This window comes from Erigeron canadensis, chromosome 5 (genome assembly GCF_010389155.1).
Source record: "Erigeron canadensis isolate Cc75 chromosome 5, C_canadensis_v1, whole genome shotgun sequence".
Lineage (NCBI taxonomy): Eukaryota > Viridiplantae > Streptophyta > Magnoliopsida > Asterales > Asteraceae > Erigeron > Erigeron canadensis.
The window spans coordinates 36,763,804-36,785,005 of NC_057765.1; the positions used below are offsets into that span (position 1 = coordinate 36,763,804).

Genomic DNA, 21,202 nt, shown 5'->3' on the forward strand with positions numbered 1-21,202 from the left:
AGACATTTCTTATTTCTTAAAGCTTTTTACATGGCTTGTTATAAAACCATATAAGGCTCCTATTCGATTTATAACCTAAAGGAAACAAGACTGGCCATGATACAGAACAATCAAACTAACAAATGACCATTAATTTCATGTAAATAACAAATTTGACCATCATCCGCTTCCACATAATGGGGGAAAAAAATTAAAGATTCCGCCACTACAGTTTTTACAATCATATATAGATGATATCAGTATAACAAATTCATGATGATATATCATTATATATGTTTTGCTATCGAGCCTTCATTTCTGTAATGGTTATATTGTTTATAGAGTAGTCCTCTAACTTCTTATCTACTGATATTGACTGTGGTACAGTTCCGCCAAAGAGGAATGCTGGCCAATTTGGAGTAGGTAACAACATTGTGTCATTACTTAGCATAGATATCACTTCTGACATCACTGGTCTGTCCAATGCGTTTTCTTGTACACACAGGAGTGCAACATGAACACTCCTCAATAGTTGGTGCACAACACAGGTATCCGCTAACGTTGTGTCCTCTAATTTTAGTACATCCCCTTGTTGCCAAAGCTCCCATGCCTAAAACCACATAAAACTCCTTAGTAGTTCTAATACATTGGTTGAAATTTTTTATATTTAATTCGACTTACATATCCGATTAGATTGATTGTCTTGTCAAGATGAGAGAAGCTAGTATTTCTTCTTCCGCTCACAATTTCCAATACTAAGACTCCAAAACTAAACACGTCTGACTTCTCTGAGAAAGTTCCTTCCATAGCATACTCAGGAGACATGTAACCACTGCATTAGGTATTTGATTTAGAGTTAGTGATGGCAAAACTAGATGTTACTCGTAATTAGATTGAAAACTAGCTAAATAAAAGTGTGCAAAATGGTTCCCAACCTATTCTATTAAATTTAATGTTTTTGGAGAAATGGGTATTTTTGAATTAAAGTTGTAGAAACCATAAGTTAAACAAGGAAGTTTGTAGAACCAACATATCCACGGGCCATGCCTGCAGTAAAGACCGGGTTTGAGAAACATGGTCGTTGCTATAGGCATGCTACTGGTTTCCAAAACCTGGGTATACTAATTTTACAAGGGTGTTTGTTAGTTTACTTGTTATACAAGTGTGTTTTAGCAATACACTATTTTTCCAAAAGCTTCCAACTTATTTCTATCTTATAGTTTTGAGGTCTAAAAGAAAATTTATAAAGTAAGTTTGAACTAAAAGCAGAAATTATGATAGAGTGTTCTTACTAGGTTCCAACCACCCTGTTGGTGATTGCTTCAGTCTCATTTGGCTTGAAAATTCTTGCCAAGCCAAAATCAGATATCTTGGGCTTCATGTTTTCGTCTAACACAACATTACTCGCCTTAAGATCTCTATGAATAACTCGCATTCTAGAGTATTTATGCAGGTATATCAAGCCTTGAGCAATTCCTTCGATGATGGACCATCGTCTTGGCCAGTCTAATAGTCCCTTTCTGGTATCATCTGTTTAATCATTTTAGCAAGCAACTCACATAGAGAAGACATGCAAATTTTAACTATATACAAATCATCATAAACATATATGTAGTTTAGTAAGTTTCCTTACCAAAGAGAACGAAATCTAAACTCTTGTTGGGCATATATTCATAAATTAGCATCTTTTCCTCTCCACGAATGCAACAGCCTAGAACCCGAACAAGATTTGTATGCTGAAGTTTTGCAATAAGTATGAGCTCATTCTTGAATTCCACAAGCCCTTGTCCTGATGTTCTTGAAAGTCGTTTAATTGCAATTTCTCGTTCATCATTGAGTTTCCCTTTGTTCAATAACACCATTTATCTCATTTTTGTCAGATTTGGAAACTATACCAACAGTGTAAAACGATGACCCATATGATAAACATAATAAGTACCTTATAAACAGGTCCAAAACCACCTTCGCCAAGCTTATTTTCACTCGAGAAGTTACCTGTGGCTGCAACTATCGAAGCAAAGCTGAATACCAACAAGTCACTTCCTTTTCTGCCATTGCTTTCAAGATTACTTGTACCCTTGAAGCTTTCTGAAGCCATAAGCTCAAGAAAATACTCGTCATCTCTGTTTTGTCTCTCCACTACAATCAAAATCGGTTTAGAAAGTGAAATAGCATTATTAATAGTAAATACTAATGATAAGTTAATGTCGACAATTAACATACCTTCTTGTTTAAGATTTCTTCTTTTACGATACCACAATAGGCTTATGCAGAGTAGAAGTATAAATATGCTAGCAACAATGGGTGCCCAAATCCAGTTTTTCGTGTTTCCTATATATAGTATCCACTGTTAGATATTAATGCTATATCCGCTACTTATACTTTCTGTGCATCATTCAGTGGTTAACATTCATGCCATTTAATAAAGTAATTCGACTAATACGACATTAATCAAGATTAGAGCGATAAAAATAACAATCAAGCTACAAAATCGTCTAACTAACTATCATTATTTACCTTTACCCTCAATTGGAGAAATAAGCACATACTTTGGAAAAGATGTCCCTTGAACATTTACTGAAAAGTTACTGATTGATTTGGTTCCGGCCCAAGTAATACATCCAGTTTCATTGCTATTTGTTGTAAACCCCAAACAGCCACAATCATTCCAGCATCGCATCATACAATCACTAAAGCTTATGGTTGAATTGTCATCATTTGAATTCGTAGTTGGAGCAAAATCCCCATTTAGTAGATTAAATTTATCATCTTCGCTCCTACACTGAGACACGTTAGAATGTGCCACACATCCATTACCATCAAACCCATAACAAAATTCCGGACTCCAAAACTGGGGGGTGTCACCATCTAGGATAAACCCACGTGGATCCAAATACCACATGGGTTTGTCACCATTGATGGTTTCAAAACTAAAGTATCGTTCTTCGTTGTTGTATGTATAACTGAGATTGTACTGGTACTGACTGAATGGGTTGTTCACAGCCATGAACTCAAAAGTTTGATTATTCAAATCTCCACTAGTCCAATATGGCTGCCCCCCGTCGTCGAATCATTAATCTCTGAGACGTTTCTCCATTGGGTTCCCAGCTCAAAGTAAAAGCACCTGGCTCAAGGATTTCATCGGTGAGCCAAGAAGTTAAGTTCCAAGTCTGGTCGGTTCTAAGGTTTGACCCGAGTTTCATGCCTGGTAAAAGTACATTAGTCGGATAATCAAAACTCTCCCAGATAATCCGGTTCTCAATTTCATCCTTCAGCTGAAAATTACCAGTGTCCTCGAGAGTCGCAGTCAAGTTAAGACCTATACCCGGTTGATTATCTGAAATATTTACTAGGGTAAATCCTTCAGATGAAATGATCAAATTCCCAGTGCCCGGATCAATCATGAGGACGCTAGAACTTGAGGTGATCGGTGAAGATGGGTTGGCTACCCATACTTTTCGGGTCTCATCATCATTGGTGTACCAGATTCCTAAATAAGTGTAGTTGTTGAAGAATCCTAAGGTAAAGTTGTTACCAGGGGAAACAAGTTGAGAAGTGAGGTTGAGTTGGTCCCCTAGTTTGATTGTCGAAACACTTGTTGCTACAAAAGAATTGATAGTTAAAATTGTAAAGATAATAAAAGTAATCATTTTTGCATCCATTTAAAGGATCTAAAGAAATTACTATTGTATTATTTAGCTATTTGAATTGGATTGTTTGATAGTATATGTTAAATTGTGTTTTGTGCGATGATGTTTAGAAATTTAGTCAAACAGGCCAACATAGAGCATTTTTGACTTGTCAAAGGCCAACAAAGAGCATTTTTGACTTGTCAACATAGTTTGAATAATTCCATGGTTACAGATTGTATTCAACTTCTTATCTTTACATTCTTTTCAAGCAGCCACCTAATGTTTTTTTCACAGGATTTGTCAAAGATTTGCATTTGGCAGTGATCGATCTTAATGCCAAACGGCGAACATGTGATAGAGGTCGTGATCATGAAGTCTTAAAATGCCTTAAGACATGTAGATTACAAATTATATAAGCTCTTAATTTTAGTTTAACAGATTTTTTTTTAATACAATTACTAAAGACACGATGATCCGCCAAAGCGAAACGCTGGTTGTTTTGGACTGAGCAGGTAACAACATGGTTTTAATACACATATAAATGATATATTTCGTAGCCCCACTTTTTTGTTCGTAACTAGGGAGAGATAGAATGGAGTTCTTCACGAAGTTCGAGACAAAGGAATAAAAAAGACTTTCTCTATGGTCTCCTTGTTTTGGGACATTATGGCTTTGGGGTCTCAACGAAAAATAACGATATCGACTAAATTGTTAAGATTCCTAGCTTTTTTTTTTTAAATAGATTTTTGGCTATTTTTAATGATTTTTATCATTTTTGACACTCTGGTATTTTCCTCCTATCATTTAATAACACAAGTACGTCTTTATAAGTTTTACTATTGAGATACTTTTTTCAAAAGTTTAGAAATAGTTAGTATATCATATTTGTTTGACTCGTAGCACTAATAAAAAATACATCGTTTTTCAAAAAAAATTACACTACATGAATTTAATGGACCCATAGCCCAGGCTACCTTTACTTTGCATGTAGTTCCGCCTATGGGTTTCATGTACTCTAGTATTGTTTGTGATGGATTTCGGATGTTTTGTGTTGGCTATTAGTACTACTACATGAAAACAGCAGGTCAATACATACAAAAGACTAGTCAGCTGGTTCCAGGGAATTTTCTGGTCCGGTCCAGTTAAAAACATTGCTTGGACCTATTAATGTCGGCCCGTTTTTAAAGTTATTTAAAAAAAATTGATAACTGTTTGTATTGGGCCATATGCCTTGATTTATATCGGGATAGTAGGGGTGAGTATGGATCGGTTTGGTTCGGATTTTGCCTAAATTTGAAACCAAAACCGATCCATTCGGTTTTTAGAAAACCAAAACCATTGGATTCGGTTTTTGTTCGGTTTGATTTCTCGGTTTTCCGGTTCGGTTTGGATCGGTTTCGGTTTTTTTAATAAATTTTGTTTTTTAAGTTTTTTTTTTAAATATTATGTTATAAATTTAACTTTCAATTGTTAAGAAATAAATATGATATAAAAATTCAAATACAGAGTAGCTTTTTATTAAGTACTTATATTTTTTAAGTGTTAAAATTTGTATAACTTTTATAAAACGAATTGTTTTTACTGCACGTTTTTATTAAAAATACACAATTTGTATAGATTTGTACAATAAAAAGATTAAATTATTAACATATTTATAAATTATAAGTAATAAATATAAATGTAATATGATATAAAAATAAAATAAATTAAAATATATTTAATTCGGTTCGGTTTTGATCGGTTTTTTGACATATGAAACCGAAAACCGAACCGATCCCTTTGGTTTTTAGAAAACGAAAACCAAACCAATGGATTTCGTTCGGTTTTTGGTTTTTTTCGGTTTTGTTTTGTCGGTTTTTTTCGGTTTCTGGTTTTCCGGTTTGGTTTTTGCTCACCCTTACGGGATAGGGTCATCCAAAAGCAAAAGTGTATAACAAGTTAACAACCCATCCCATCACCACGGCAGTAAGTTATTTCGTCAATATAATATTTCTTGATACCTTTTCTTTTATACTGTACTTGCCGGATGAATCGACTCAATAATATTTGTCATATTCTATTTGAAGTTAAAAATAAAAAAATCTTTTGAGCATGTGATAGATTACTAATTTAGTTGTTAGTAAGAGTTAATTAATATAGAAGTATAAATATAGATATTTATACATTTTACATTTGTCTATAATAAGACTTGACTTTTTTTCTATAGGCCAATATACATATTCACATGTAAGTATATAACTAGGGTCTAAGGCCTTAATTTGGTTCGATTCCATATTGCCACAATTTTTTTATTATTAGGCTTTTTAATGCTTATGTGTATGTTCTCTTTGACTTTTGAACCTAGTCCAAAGGGGTTATTGGACAAGAGTAGATCAAGTTAGGTACACCATGCCCTCTGTAAAACCCCGACTACGGCGGAAACACGAGATGCCACAGAACGACATGGTACAAAAGATTAAATGGAAAACATCTTAATTAAAGTCTTAAAACCATTCCAAATTAAACGATTACATAGTTCAAAGTAAAGTGTTAAAAATCATAACATAAGTCCAAATCCGAATAAAAGATAAACTTGTTTGCATTACAAGTCTTCGTTCACCATGCAAACACAAAGTCCAAAAGCAGTCCATAAGCAAACCTACTGCTCTAAACCTGAAAAGCATGGAGAAAAAGTGTCAACTACGAGAGTTGAGTGAGTTCATAGATTTTTAACTAATACAATAAGCATATATACACATCATCACAAAATAAATTAGGAATCACCAATTTCCATGAACATTTCCAATTCATCCTTTGATAATCGTTCGTTCAACTCAATTTTAACCCATATAAATAAATCCTTGTCATATGACCACAAGGGTCTACTTCCATTATCTTAGATGAGTATATACTTGAGCCACTACTACTACCATTTTATTCAAGTCCGATTACAATTCAATAATTCATTTCATAGCACAAGCTGTCAATCAAGTGCCGTAATATTAATAACAATGATGATAATAGGTCGTGCCATGGAGACGCCCGATTATCTTAAGGTAGTTAGAACACCCGGGGGCCAGACTAGAAGTAGAGGTTGTCACGAAGGCAACCAACCTTCCAACGGTACGCTTTGGGTGGGCGGACGAAACCTAGTTGCTCAACTAACTAACTACAGGCCTCCACTTTCGGAGTAAATAGTAGTGTACCGAACGCAGCGGTTTGACAGAACTCAAGCTCATCACATAAATCCTTTATTTTCATGAACATACGAAACAATTTTATTTCATACTCATATATCAAGAATCATTTCATATAACAACTCTCTTTCAAGAAACATTACATATATAGAAAGTAGTTTCATTTATCATGCTTTTCACCCCGAAAGTAAAACACATAAAAGAGTTTGAAAGGGGGCTATGACTCACTTGATTTGAGAGTAATGGGGGCTGATCAAATACGAGATGTGTGCCTAGTGATGTCGTTCCCCAAGCAAGCCTAAACCATGACATTCAAATATACACAACGTAAGTGCGTGTTACATGAACTAGTGAACTAGATCATGAGATTTATGCTAGTAGGCTTGCCTATCTTTGGTTGTTACTTAATTATGGAATCAAAGTGTATTATGATGTTCAAGATGTTTGGTTAAATTGGAATTGATGGTAAGAGTAGTTTTTGCGTTAAGCGTTTTTGCGCGTTTGTTGGAATTTCGGTTATTCGGCTTTGATTCACGAGATTTCTTTTGCACACTTTGCTTTGTACTATTATTTGATATTGGTACAGTAGTATTTTGGATTTTAAAATATATTTTCTGATTTATATTAATTTCCTTGATTTATTATTATTTAATTAATTATTTATTCCATTTATTCATTAATTAATTAAATAATTTCTTATAATTATTCTTAGGTTCTTAAATTACCTTTAAAATTTATAGATAATTATATTTTGATTATCTACTGAGTATTATGCTTTTAAACTTGTAATATTATTTATTTATTTAAGCTTTATTACTTATTTATTTAATAATAGTGATTAATTAGTGATTTTTAACTTAGTTAGTTATTCTTAAATTATGTAAAACTTGGTTCTTTCCTTGAAATTACTTTTCTCTAGTAGGTTTAAGTTATTTTAATCCTATTTATGTGATTTTGTCTAAGTTCATGATTTATATAATTGATTATTGATTTATTTATTCCTTAAAATCCCTTTTAAATTCACTAAATTATAAAAACACTTAGAAATCATCACAAGAGTTTTTGTCTAAAATCCCAGGCCCTTTTTAGGCAACTTTTATCAATAAAATTTGTAACCATTCAATCTCTCTTGTGTTCTTATAATTTGAGGACTTTTAAATATAAAATCGTTTACCGAAATAGTGATTTTTGCCTCATTTCTCAACCAATTTAAATGCTTCAAAAGGGATTCTTGTTCTTATTTCATTTTGTCCAGAATTTCCATCATATTTTGATGACCTAAGTCGTGATTGTGGTGGTGGTGTGCTATGTGCAATTTTGTGCTTTCGGTTGGTGATTATTTGACCCGAAAAGACTATTTTTGAGCTTATTCTTGCCATGCATCAAATGACTTGAGTTTTATACTTTTAATATGTCATATTTCCAGTATGTTCATCACATTTTCATGGTCATATAGTTATGGTGCATGTGTGTGCTCAAAATGCATTTTAACAAGTTTTCGGTTTTCGATTTCAAGCCTATTTTGCCTTGTTTGGTTCCATAATCATATTTTTGTTATTACCATAATTTTTCCAGAATATTAACTTTGATTTTAACACATTTTTCACTTATGACAAGCCTAGCTTCATCTCATAATCCAAACAATAATCCAACCTTCTTAAATCTAGCATATATGCACTTAAATCAATACTTTTTAACATAAAGCTTTAACTATCAAAAATCCATCAACATAAAAATATATTTTTCATGAAATATTCCAGAAATATATATACAAATATTTATACATCATGTTCATCTTTTATATAAAAAGTTACTTTACAATCTATCAACACATATCCACCTTTTTGATGCTAGCTTTTATAGATCCAACACTTTATCAATAAAATCTATATTTTATAAATATTTCCAGAAATATTACTTTCATAATATGTATGAATATAGCCATCCTTCAAAGGAAAAATCACATCAAAGACTATTAAACTTATATCCACACTTTTGGGTCTTAAACTAGTTGAATCCTTGGATCTTTCTTCATGGATTCAACATGCATGAGCATGGAAAGAAAGATCCTATCAACTTTGCCCTCATCAAGTGTATATTCAAAAGAAAACATGAAGAAAACACAATCTTTTGATAAAACCTTTTTAATATAAACAAGAACAAGATTAATCTAATAAAGAGATGAAGATATATACCCTTGAAGATCACTTCTAGATGATGAAAAATGGCAGATTTTTGTGGCCTATATCTCCAAGACTACCCTTATTCAACACTTGAAACAACCCTTAAACTATTCTTGAATCAACCCTTTGTTTATCTAACCTACAACCCTTATTATTATCAAGTGTTTAGATGAGTTTTTAGTCTTGTTCTTCCTTCTCTAATGGCTGCCGAAAATCAAGAGGGAGAGAGGGAGAAAAGGAAGAGTTTTTGAGAGAAAATGAGTTATGTGTGTGTTGGGAGAAGAGAGAGTTTGAGTGTTAAATTCCTTGGAAGTGTAAGAGTGTGTATTTTGAATTAAGTGTGTGTGTGTGTATCTAAGGGGGGGGGGGGACGGCCAAAAGGAGGGGGAAAAGGGAGAGACACATTTTATTTTTTATAAAGTTTTGTTGTATAAGTATAAGTGTAGGTATATGTTAAGTGTGGATTTAATTTGTAAGTGTTTTGTTAGTAAAATGTAATTAATTGGTTGTTTTAGTTAGGAATATGTATATATGTGTATAAGTCATGTATATTTATGTGTATGGATATATTTTTGTATTTTTAGTTGGTTACATAGGTCATTGGTTGTAAATTTGTATTAATTTTTAAGCTTATATGCTTACTTATTAAGTTTTCGACGCTTTTGCGTACATAATATTTCCAATTATATTTTTAGTTGAAAATTTTACTTGTCATGATCATATCATCTTGATTTGGTTTTATTTTTGATTTGTTGGGCATTCCATAGGAATCTTGATTGGTATCTCAATTTACGAGTCTTAAGCTATTATTATCGTATCGATTGATCACCTCTAAAAATTTTTGTTCCGAGGTATTTTCATTAGGAAATTCTTTTACATATCATTAGCTTTAGATTACTGATTTGGGGCATTACCTACTAGCTTCAAGTATAACTATGGCTTGCGGGAACGTAGACAACCTAACTAACACATATATAATATTAAAAGTACGGTTGTTACACCCTCTAGATGTAATGATCAAATGAGCTTGATGTGATGATCGGTGTAAATGGGTTGGCTACCAATACTTTTCGGGTCTCGTCATCATTTGTGTACACATTCCTAAGGTAAAGTTGTTACAACACTACTAATGGATGCTCCAAATACTTCTATACTCTGTTATATCACATCAGCAAAATTTCTTTTTAATACGTTTTCTTCTAATTTACACCTAATATCTAATACATCTGGTTCACTTCAACACATTTAATTTGACACTTTTAATTGAATTTTACTACAAATATATTTTATAAATTAAAAACATAATACTATATTAAGATTTTATAAATACATTTTATTTAAAACTAAAAACACTAATTAATATAGGTCAATTTAGTTGTTTTTTTTTATAATAAGATATAATATTAAGTGGAAGATATATATTGTATATTTAAATAAATTTTTAATGCAACATTGTAAAGTATATCATGTAACATTCGTGAAATTTGACTTTTGTTGACCCATTAATTTTGTGTACATTCGACTAATTAACATTAATTAATTAGTATGTGATCGAGTTACTTGTGATATAATTGTGTTCAAGGTATTATGTGAATTGATAATCGTTGTGATTAATTTACGTTCGTGGGCTAGTCAAGGTTATTGGTTGATTTAAATTAAATGTTAAATTGTTAGTTGGGGGATAACTAGATTAAATTAAATGAATGAATTACCCATGGGTTGACCCAAACCCATATCATTGACCAACCCCACCCAACCTTATCCCCTCCTATTCTTCCACCCTTTCCATTAGGGATGTTGATCGGTACTCGGGTCCTATTCTTCCAGCCTTGTATTCTTCTAATTTTGTCTATAAATGAAAATTTAATAACTAATATATACTTTAAACAAATTCGACATTTTATATTAGCATATATAAAACAAATGAATAACTTATTCGGGTCATTTGGGTTGATCCAAATAATAAATTTTTCACCCATAACCCAAACCAGTTAAGCTTTGGGTTATTCGGGTTAACCCAAATAACGACCCATAAACCGAATAACCCAACCCGTTTCACCCAAAGCCATTTGGGTTGGGTCGGGTTATTTGGGTTTGGTTATTTTCAACGCCTCTACTTTCCATCCATTCATCTCATTCCATCTTTCTGTTTCTCTAAAATCCAAGAATATATATATAAAAAAAACACACACACATCTTCACTTTCTCTCTCTAAATTCTAGCATTATTAATTGTTGCTTGAACAAGATTTGTAGTAGCAACATCATCATTATCATCATCTTTAACACATATCAAAAGTTTGGATCTTCAAAGTGCAAGGAACTTCCTCTTTTTGCTCAAAAATCGGGCTTAGCACTTGGTGGAGGTTTTGGTAAGTAATTCCTAACTCAAAATCATAATTTAATGTTATTAATCTTATTTTTGGTCAACCTTAAGTAAATTTGAGAGAAAAATGGGTTCTTAGAGCCAAGTTAGGATTTCAGGTGGATTTGGGTATAAATTGGTCTTGGATTATGAAATGAAAGAGTTTTTGATGATGGGTTTTGTCCAAAATGGGTTGATAACATGATTGGTGACTTCCATATGGACCCGAAATGGTCAACGATTTTTGGGTCGAATTAGGGTTTCTTAGGGTTTTGATTTGGGTCAAAAACGAATTCGGACAAGTTGTGATGTTATATATCGAGTTTGTGTTGTGGGTTATGTTCATTTATGCTTGGAATGAGTTTGGAAGTGTCTCCTAATTGATTTTGAGGTCAAAATGAAGCTTGGGTGCATGTTGGGTCGAAATTGGTGCAGGTTTTAACGGTCGTTAGTTTTGAGGACTGATTCTGACAACAGTTCAGAACCAAGATGAACAAATTAGAACAAAGATCCGTTAGTTATTAACGACCGTTAGTCACAGTCTAGAACCAATATGAATTAATACTAAACAAGATGAACTAGCCACAACCAAGATGAGCTAATCATAACAAAAATGAACTAGTGACAACTAAGATGAACAAATCAAAACCAAGATGAACTAGTTAAAAACCATATGTAAAGTCTTGGTTTGGTCTAGGATGACTTGTAACGTAACGTAAGCTATAATGTGATGATTTAATGTTGATATAATAGGTTTGTGACTGTTGTGCTCCCCACTTACCCGCTTAGTCACCTTCTACAAACGCTTAAGGCCAAGGTGAGTTTTGTAGCCCCTTTTCTTTACATGATTTTGGGGTGAAAAGTGTACAACTTGTTCCATTGGTTTGTTTGATCGTTATATGTTCGTTTATGTGAGTAATCGAGGTTATGTGTTCGTTTGCTTTATGAATCAAGGTTTTATGATTGTTTGCCTAGTTTATCAAGGTTATGTGTTCGTTTGCTTTGTGAATCAAGGTTGAATGATTGCTTGGCTAGTTTATCAAGGTTATGTGTTCGTTGGCTTTGTGACTCAAGGTTGAATGATTGTTTGGCTATGTTATCAAGGTTGTGTGTTCGATTAAATTGTAAATCAAGGTTATATGATTGTTATGCATTCGTATCAAGGTTATGAGGTTCATTAAATGATCTAATCAAGGTTTCAAGGCTTGATGATCGTTTAACGATCCCAATTATGAGATCATTTAATGACCCAATCAAGGTTTCAAGGTTATATGATCATTTAATGATCTAATTATGTTCGTATCAAGGTTAAACGGTTGTTATCCCGACACTTGTTTCTTATAGTCAAAACCTATGAACTCACCAACTTTATGTTGACGCATTTTAGTACACTTTTCAGGTAATCAAGTGAATCAAAGACGTGATGGATGATTGCTTTCATGTGATAGGATTGAGCTTGGACTTTAGGGATCCGTGATTCATTGCACCCGTTCATGGGTTATGCCTAGGATCGTTAGCCATCGTTTTGATCTATTTTTGTAAACTATTGATGGTGTTGTGCTCCTTGTGCATTATTCGATCCGTTATTTGTAATTGTACTTGAATTGTGTATGGATTGCTCAATCCTTGAATGCATTTAGTTGCCTCTACTTAATTCCCATGTCGTGCTGAGCTTTTCTAATGATGCCCCATATTTTCGCCTAGTTGGGGTGTTACATATTAGGTGGTGTATGGTAAAAGCTAAGTGGTACACGAATTAACACCCTTGTTTGTATTGGGGAAATAGATAAAAAATTATCGGTTGATAGTTAACGCAATGAGTTATTTTGTTAATACTTCTTCATACTTAATTTTCTTTTATAGTAATGTACATAAGTACATTACCCCGTGCGCTAATACTATAACACATACCATATTCTGTTCCAAGTAAAAAAAGAAAAAGAAAAAAAGATGAACTTGAGCATATGATCGATAGGCAAGCACTTTTTGTATAAAACACTAAATTAATTGTTACTAAAAATGAGTACTCTCTATCTCTACTACATTATAAAGCATTTGTTTCCTCCATTTTTTCAACTTTAAACAAGTGAAAACCCTAAAATGGCTCTATCACTTATTCATAATAGCCTTAGAATAAATCTCAATCACTTATTTTTTTTTCTCTTTTTTCAAATCTCAACCACTCATTTTTTCCTCTCCTAGTCTCCTCCATAAATTTCTCTAATTCATTCAAAATATTTTATCTCAGAAATCGTAAATCGATAACTTATAAAAATTATATAGGTTTCTTAAAACTTGATGCTCTTTCATTAGAGATGTCATTTCATTCGATATATACTTTTGACGAATTTTTAAATCCTAGAGTGGAGCCCGTCGGCTAAAGCATTTGGCTTTCACGCTCTATGACATATTACAACCTATGACCTATCACATTACCATTTTACCGCCACAACGCGCGAGTACTTACTCTCGTATAGAAGTATGAGTAAATATACATCTTGGCATTTACCACACTGAATTTTACTCCTGTTGGTATTATGATATATATAGGATTTGCAAAATGTCCTCTTAATATATGTGAAGACTTATGAAAATTCTTGAGCATACGTTATGCTCCCCCGTTGTTGATGAAAGTGGAAATGAATATTACTTTAACAAATTACATTCACCGAAGAAAATGCCGCTAAGTCCCAGCAAGAATAATGGCATAACACCGGTCGAGTTGCCTTTCCAAAATTACTATATTCTTGGTTCATGTAATGGAATCATTATGCTTTGCGGAATACATCATGGTGTTGAGTTACTTGCAATATTACCTTGTATACTAATTTGGGTTATTTGTGTTATTTTACATGTACCTGAGGGACTGGAATTGTCAAAGTTGTAAAGATGAAGGTTGATAGTTGTAAAGATGTGAAGAGAAGGGGTTAATGTAACACCCCGAGCTAGGCTCTAAATATTACCGAAAAGATATAGCGTATACATGGGATTATCATAGAACATGAACTATATGAAAATAAAGGGATTCGGTGAATCCATCATCAACAAACAAGTACATAAAGCATAATGCAAATAGGGGCAAATGAATCTTTGATCCATGTAAGACTAAGCCCAAACTCTAGCGCAAACATCCATCAACCATCACATCTTGGATTCACAAGGTTACCTGAAAAGTGTACTAAACAAGGTCAACACTAGGTTGGTGAGTTCGTAGGGGCGAATGACGAGGATCTAATGCCAAAGCCATTCACAATATGAACTAAGCTAACGAACAAGGAACACACTTACAGTAAGCCCTTAAAAGGCACGAGTACTCAACATAGGTTGGCTCGTAGCGCAACCTGAACCCACATGTATCCATTTCACAATCATACCATAGCTAGAACACACATAATGCACAAGAACACAGAATGTCGACATCAACAAAAATCCATCAAGTTCTAAAATGTCAAACATGTCCATCAATGTCCCTCAATTGTTCTCATGTCATCTAATTGTCATCAAGTATGTATAGCACCCGTTTATTGCACATGCACACATTGTCCCCCTATTGTCATCGATATTGTCATCAAGTACATAAGTACCCGTTTAATGTCATCAAGTACATAAGTACCCGTTTAATGTCGTCAAGTACGTAAGTACCCGTTTATTTGTACATGCACACATTGTCCCTCTATTGTCATCGATATTGTCATCAAGTACATAAGTACCCGTTTAATGTCATCAAGTACATAAGTACCCGTTTAATGTCATCAAGTACGTAAGTACCCGTTTATTGTCATCAAATACGTAAGTACCCGTTTAATGTCATCATGTCCATCATGTCCATCAACTCAACCATGCACAATGCACATACATTTCATACGACTTTACATTTAAGGAACCTTAGATGTTTGTATACAGGGTCACCCGCAGCCTTCCCACCACATCTCCAACTCATTAAATGTATCATCGTCTTCCATGTATGTACAACTACCCTAATCATAAATAAATCAATCATACTCAAACAATACATAATCAATCAATGTCCATCAATGACCCTCACATATGTACTCACATAATGAACTACGCAAGGTATTTAGAATACGCATAGTAAACAAGAACAAGTAATAATGATATCAAGAAGTATCTAACAAGTTCTATAATGCCCAACATGTCTATCAATGTCCCTCAGTTGCACTTAACTACACGTAATGTACCTGATTGTACTCAATTGTGCGTAATGTACTTCATTGTACTCAATTGCACCATGACCATCAATGTCCACCCAGGAACAAACACTATGTGTATATACTTCGTACGATACTACTTTTGAAAGGCCTTTGATGCTTATATATAGGGTCACCCGCAGCCTTCCCACCACATCTCCAACCTTTTGAAAGTATTACCGTCTTCCATATATGCATGACTAACCTAATAATCAACCAAACATGCACATACAATAATCATATAACAACCACGTATTTACACGTTAACAATTCCATCAATCAAAACAATGTCGTCACTTAAGACACTCAACATATGCACAATCAAGTCATGTCATCATCAAGGAAATCAAACGTACGCTCAATTGAACTATGTCATCAATCAAGGCAACACATAATTGCACAAACAACAAGTTAACACACAAAGGTTGTACACTTTTCAGCCCGAATCTCAAACGAGTAGGGAGCTACGAACTCACCTTGATCGGCAATAGCAAGTTAATATCAAGCTACGAATGCCCAATGGTCGTCAAAAGTCCACAACCTAACAATATATGTCACAATACAAGACATGGTCAATACTAGTTATACTATACCACAATTTCCCCCTAAAGATGTTTTATAAGTCATTCGAGAACGTTTAAATGACAAATGAAGAGTTTTGGTTAGACACGGTTCAATGACTTAGCACCAAAATTTCACTCGAAAATCAAAGTGTTTAGAAATGTGCTTAACCAATTTTGTTAACCTTAGTATGTTAATATAAGATCAACAACAAGTTTTGGATCATTAAAAGTCGACCGATAACCGAACGAAAAAGTTGGGGAAGGAACAGAAATACTGCGGCCGCTCGCACGGTCGGTCGTGTGAGCGTCTGCAGTACAGGAAGAACTGGGCACATAGCACGGCCACAAGCACGGTGCGTCTGTCTGAGCGGCCGTGCTCCGACTGGGCAGATTCTTGACTTCAAGATCGACTAAGGAAGCTCCAAGACACATTTTTATACATAAATCAACATATTTTAACATCATTAAACATAACCCACATCATAATCTTGGTTCATAACATCAATCTTGACTCAAATCGTTTGTTGACCTAATTTTAGTAACATAAACCCTAATTTTGCCCTCTTTAGGGTTTTGACCCGATTTTTGACCCAAGTTTTGTTAGTTATGACTATAATCAAGTTTACAAACATAAAATAATCGATTTGGGAGGAACTTGACTTACCAAAATCACCACAATTGTTCAAACCCGAAAATTGACCCAAATGGAGGATTCTTGCACTTTTTGATGACCCAAATCTTGATATGATGCAAAGGAGATGTAATAGATGATGTTTCTAGCACTAATTCAATTTGAAACCATAATCTTGGTGTAAGAATCTTAGAGAGAGAAAGACATTTGTGTGTGTGTGTTTTTTTCTTGTAAGAAGAAAGGAAGGAAGAAAAGATAAGGGAAGGAATGAATGGATGGTTGGAAAAATAAGGAAGTTAGTTGGGTGATGGGTCATGGGTTTGACCCATGGAGGATCCATTTCATGTTGCTAACTAGATTTAATGTCATCTAGTACCGTAAAGCCAATTAGATATAAATGTCATCTCAAGGTTTAGGTTCGATTTGCACCAACGATGATATCGATTAGCACATATATCTTAAACGATAAATTGATCTATTTGGACACATTACACTTACATGAACTCCAAATTGCACTTGAACTATATTGGCCAACTCGATAGTTAGTTAAATTGTACATATGGTTAAAAGGTCAGGAACCACGATTGTTACAGTTAAAGTGTAAAGAAAGGAAGCTCAAGGTTACAAGTGTAAATACCAAATTTACACTTGTATATAGGGATGAGCGGAAATTCCCAAATCTCGATCCCGTCCCGGTACCGTACCGGTACCGGTACAGAAAAGTGGTACCGAATCCCGAGTGGGACCGGGACCGATATTCATTTTTGTTGTTTCGTGGGACCGGTATCAAAAGGGATTGGGACCGGGAAATTCCCGAAGTCCCGAAGTAGTCCCAACAGTCCCGAATTTCATTACCCAAACTCTTTGGCGGTGGAAAATTCAGTTAAGTTTCTGGCAATATTTGGCTCTATGTTTTGGATGAGCCAAGAGAATACAATAAGATCCTCTTGCTCCCAAGTTTCAAACTTTTCGGATGAAGCTTTCTCAGGAGGTAAGTCGCTTAAGTGATTTAGTAAATTTTTTGATTTTCCGCCTATGGCAACTCGAATCATTCGAGTCCATAGAGCATAGTTTTGACTATTGAGCTTGAGATTAATTTGGAGGTTGTCTGATAATTTGGGATTCTGAGATTGATGAGTGTTGTTTTGTAAAAAAGTTGCTAATTGTAATGCCAAGTCGTTATTGGAGCCACCGGTCTCTTCTCCGGCCATGGTGGCTTCGGTCTCGACTTAGGTGATATAATTTGAGGGATTAATGTAACAAATGTGGTTCTTGACTCTTTGACTATGTGTATTTTTGACTAAGTATTAGTTAATCAATATATGTTCTAGTGCAATTTAAGGTTCAATTGAGTGCAATGTGTTCATATGGGCCAATTTATTGTTCAAGTTGAGAATTATGTGCTAGTCGAGATCATTAATAGATGCTAATCGATTTTTCACTTAGATGACATTCAAGCTAACTAGTAAAGTGTAAATGGATCCTACCCATGGGTTGTGCCCAACCCATGACCCACCCAAGTTAACCCAACCCTATCCCTTTTTTTTTCCCCACCCATTTCTCCATATCTTTCTTATTCTTATTTACTTACAATCACACACACTCAAGCTCTCAATCTCTCTCTAATTTAATTCACAAATTTAATGATGTTCAAGTAGAGATCATAACAAAATCATCATCCTCCTCATCATTCTAGCATCATATAAAAAAAATTCAAGGTTTCAAGTGCAAGAAAAAGCTCCATTTAGGTCAAATTCGGGTTTGGTTGCTTGTGGAAGTTTTGGTAAGTGTTTTCTATCTCAAATTCATCATTTCTTACTTATAAATTTGTTTCTAGTTATAACAAAGTGTTTTCGGGTCACAAATCGAGTCAAAATGGATTAGGGTTTCATTAGGGTTTTGGGTTGATTTGTAAGGATTTAATGATGGATTTGATGTTTTGGGACAAAATTATGATATGGGTTATGTTCAATGATGTTAAAATACGGTGATTTAGGCATAAAAATGTGTTTTGGAGCTTCCTTAGTCGATCTTGGAGTCAAAAATCTGCCAGTAGGAGCACGGCCGCTCAGACAGACGCTTAGTGCTTGTGGCTGCAGTTTTCCCATAATACAGATGCTCTCACGGCCGACCGTGCGAGCGGCCGCAGTCTTTCTGTTCCTTCCCCAACTTTTCGTTCGGTTATCGGTCGACTTTTAATGATCCAAAACTTGTTTAATGGTCTTATATTAACATCCTAAGGTCAACAAAATTGATTAAACACATTTCTAAACACTTTGATTTTCATGTCAAATTTTGGTGCTAAGTCATTGAACCGTGTTTTGCCAAAACCCTTTATTTGTCGTTTGAATGCCCCGAATCACTTCTAAAACACCTGGGGGGAAGTGGTGGTATTGTATAACTAGTGTTGACCATGACTTGTATTGTGACACGTATTGTTAGGTTGTGGGCATTTGACGATTGTTGGACATCTTTAACTAGAGATTCACTCCTTTTGCCAATCAATGTGTGTTTTCGTAGCTTCCCTTACTCTTTTAAGAGTCGGGCTGAAAAGTGTACTTCGTGTATGATGACATTTGTGATTTACATGTTGTGCGATGGTTTTGTTGATGTGCCGATATGTGATTCGTTGTATGGTTACTTGTGTATGTATGATGAGTTTGTTTAGGATAGTTGGGTATATATGGAGGATGATAATGCATTTGAAAGGTTGGAGATGTGGTGGGAAGGCTGCGGGTGACCCTATATATAAACATCATAGGCCTTTCAAAAGTAGTATCATACGAAGTATATACACCCGTAGTTGGTTATGTGTGTGGACAATGATGGTCATGGATGATCAATATATGTGCAATGAATGCAAATGAGGGGCTTGATGACAATACAAACGGGCACTTTTAGTGCTTGATGACATTATACGGGTACGATACGTACTTGATGACAATTATGGATGACATGAGAACAATTGAGGGACATGTGCAAGTGTGAGATCATTGGTCATGTTAGATACTTAATTGATGTCTAAATTCTTGTTCTTTATGTTTGCGTATGTGATGGATGGCATTGGTATGTGTTCTTGTTCCTTCTTTCCTACGAACTCACCAACCTAGTGTTGACATTGTTAGTACACTTTTCAGGTAACCAAGATAACCCAAGAGCTTGATTGCATTGCTAGAAGTTGGACTATGACCATGGATCCGTGATTCATTTCCCATTGATGGGACTCGCTTAGGATCATGAGGCATCTTTTGATATCATTTTTGTAAAACTCTTGATGGTTGTATGCTCCTTATACTTTTGTGACTTTATAACTAAATTGTTGGGTTCACGGAATCCTTTTAATTTCATATAGTTTCGTTCTACGGTAATTCCATCTTGTGTCATGTTTTCGGTGCATTTCGAGCCTAGCTCGGGGTGTTACAATTAACGTGGTAGATGATGATGCCCAAGTCGATTTAGGGCTCTGATACCATGTAAACTAATGGAATCAATCTTGGTTTTCATTCATTGATAATAATCGTATTACATGAGGGTTTTATTTATACTAAAGTTTGAAACAATTTATGGAAACATAGGTCTAAATTAGACCGACTCTAATTTTGATCTTGGACCTAAATATGGACCGATTACTTATATGGGCTTTGAATCTTGGTCTTGTTTCTTCGGGACGTGATGAACATGTTTCTGATCCCACACTGTCTAACATAGCAAACGTTACTGCATAACTCAAATATTATATCCAGTTTACTAGTGTATAGGTGATAAAAGTCATAAACGACATGAAGTAAACAATTAGGCATATCTATTAGGAAAAATGAATAGCAATTAGCAAGAATACTGAACATCACCATAATAGTGAACATCCATGTAGTTTTCTATAGAAATAGTGTCACTATCTAATCCCGTTATTAGCACCTAGCACGAACACCATTATAGCTTCTATATCCTTCCCAAAATAAGAGTTATCATATCCAAAGTCCAGTTCTCACATAATTATACTTGTAAAGAGAAAGCGACAAGTTAAAAATCTTAGACCAAATCAAAATATTAACTTTTTAGTAGACAAACAATAGTAATACCTATAGCCACCTACAAGACCATGCAGAAGTTGTCTAAACATAACTAGGAGAAAACAAGTTTTCCAACAACCATATTAAAAATAAACTATAGTAAGTAATCAAAGATTCGTGAAAAAACACTAAAAGAAACTCACATTTGTCGGGTTGAATGCCATAATGCTAGCTAGTGTTTAATGATGGATTACTTGAGAATATCTTTCCTGCAAATACATTTGATTGACCAAACGGCACTAAAGATTGGGGCAGGCTACCCAAAGATTGCGATACCAAATAGACCGTTGCCAATTGCAGGTGCATCCCGTGGACCAGGCTGCAACATAACCAAAAAAATCGTCATCCAGTCTAGTTTAACAAACAATACCTTAAGCTTAATCATTCATTCAAAAT

General features: G+C 34.4%; 1 pseudogene; it reads right to left on the bottom strand.

Moving 5' to 3' along the window:
- Nucleotides 1-174: 174 nt before the first annotated feature.
- On the bottom strand, nt 175-3,688 carry LOC122602041 (annotated as a pseudogene).
- Nucleotides 3,689-21,202: the final 17,514 nt, after the last annotated feature.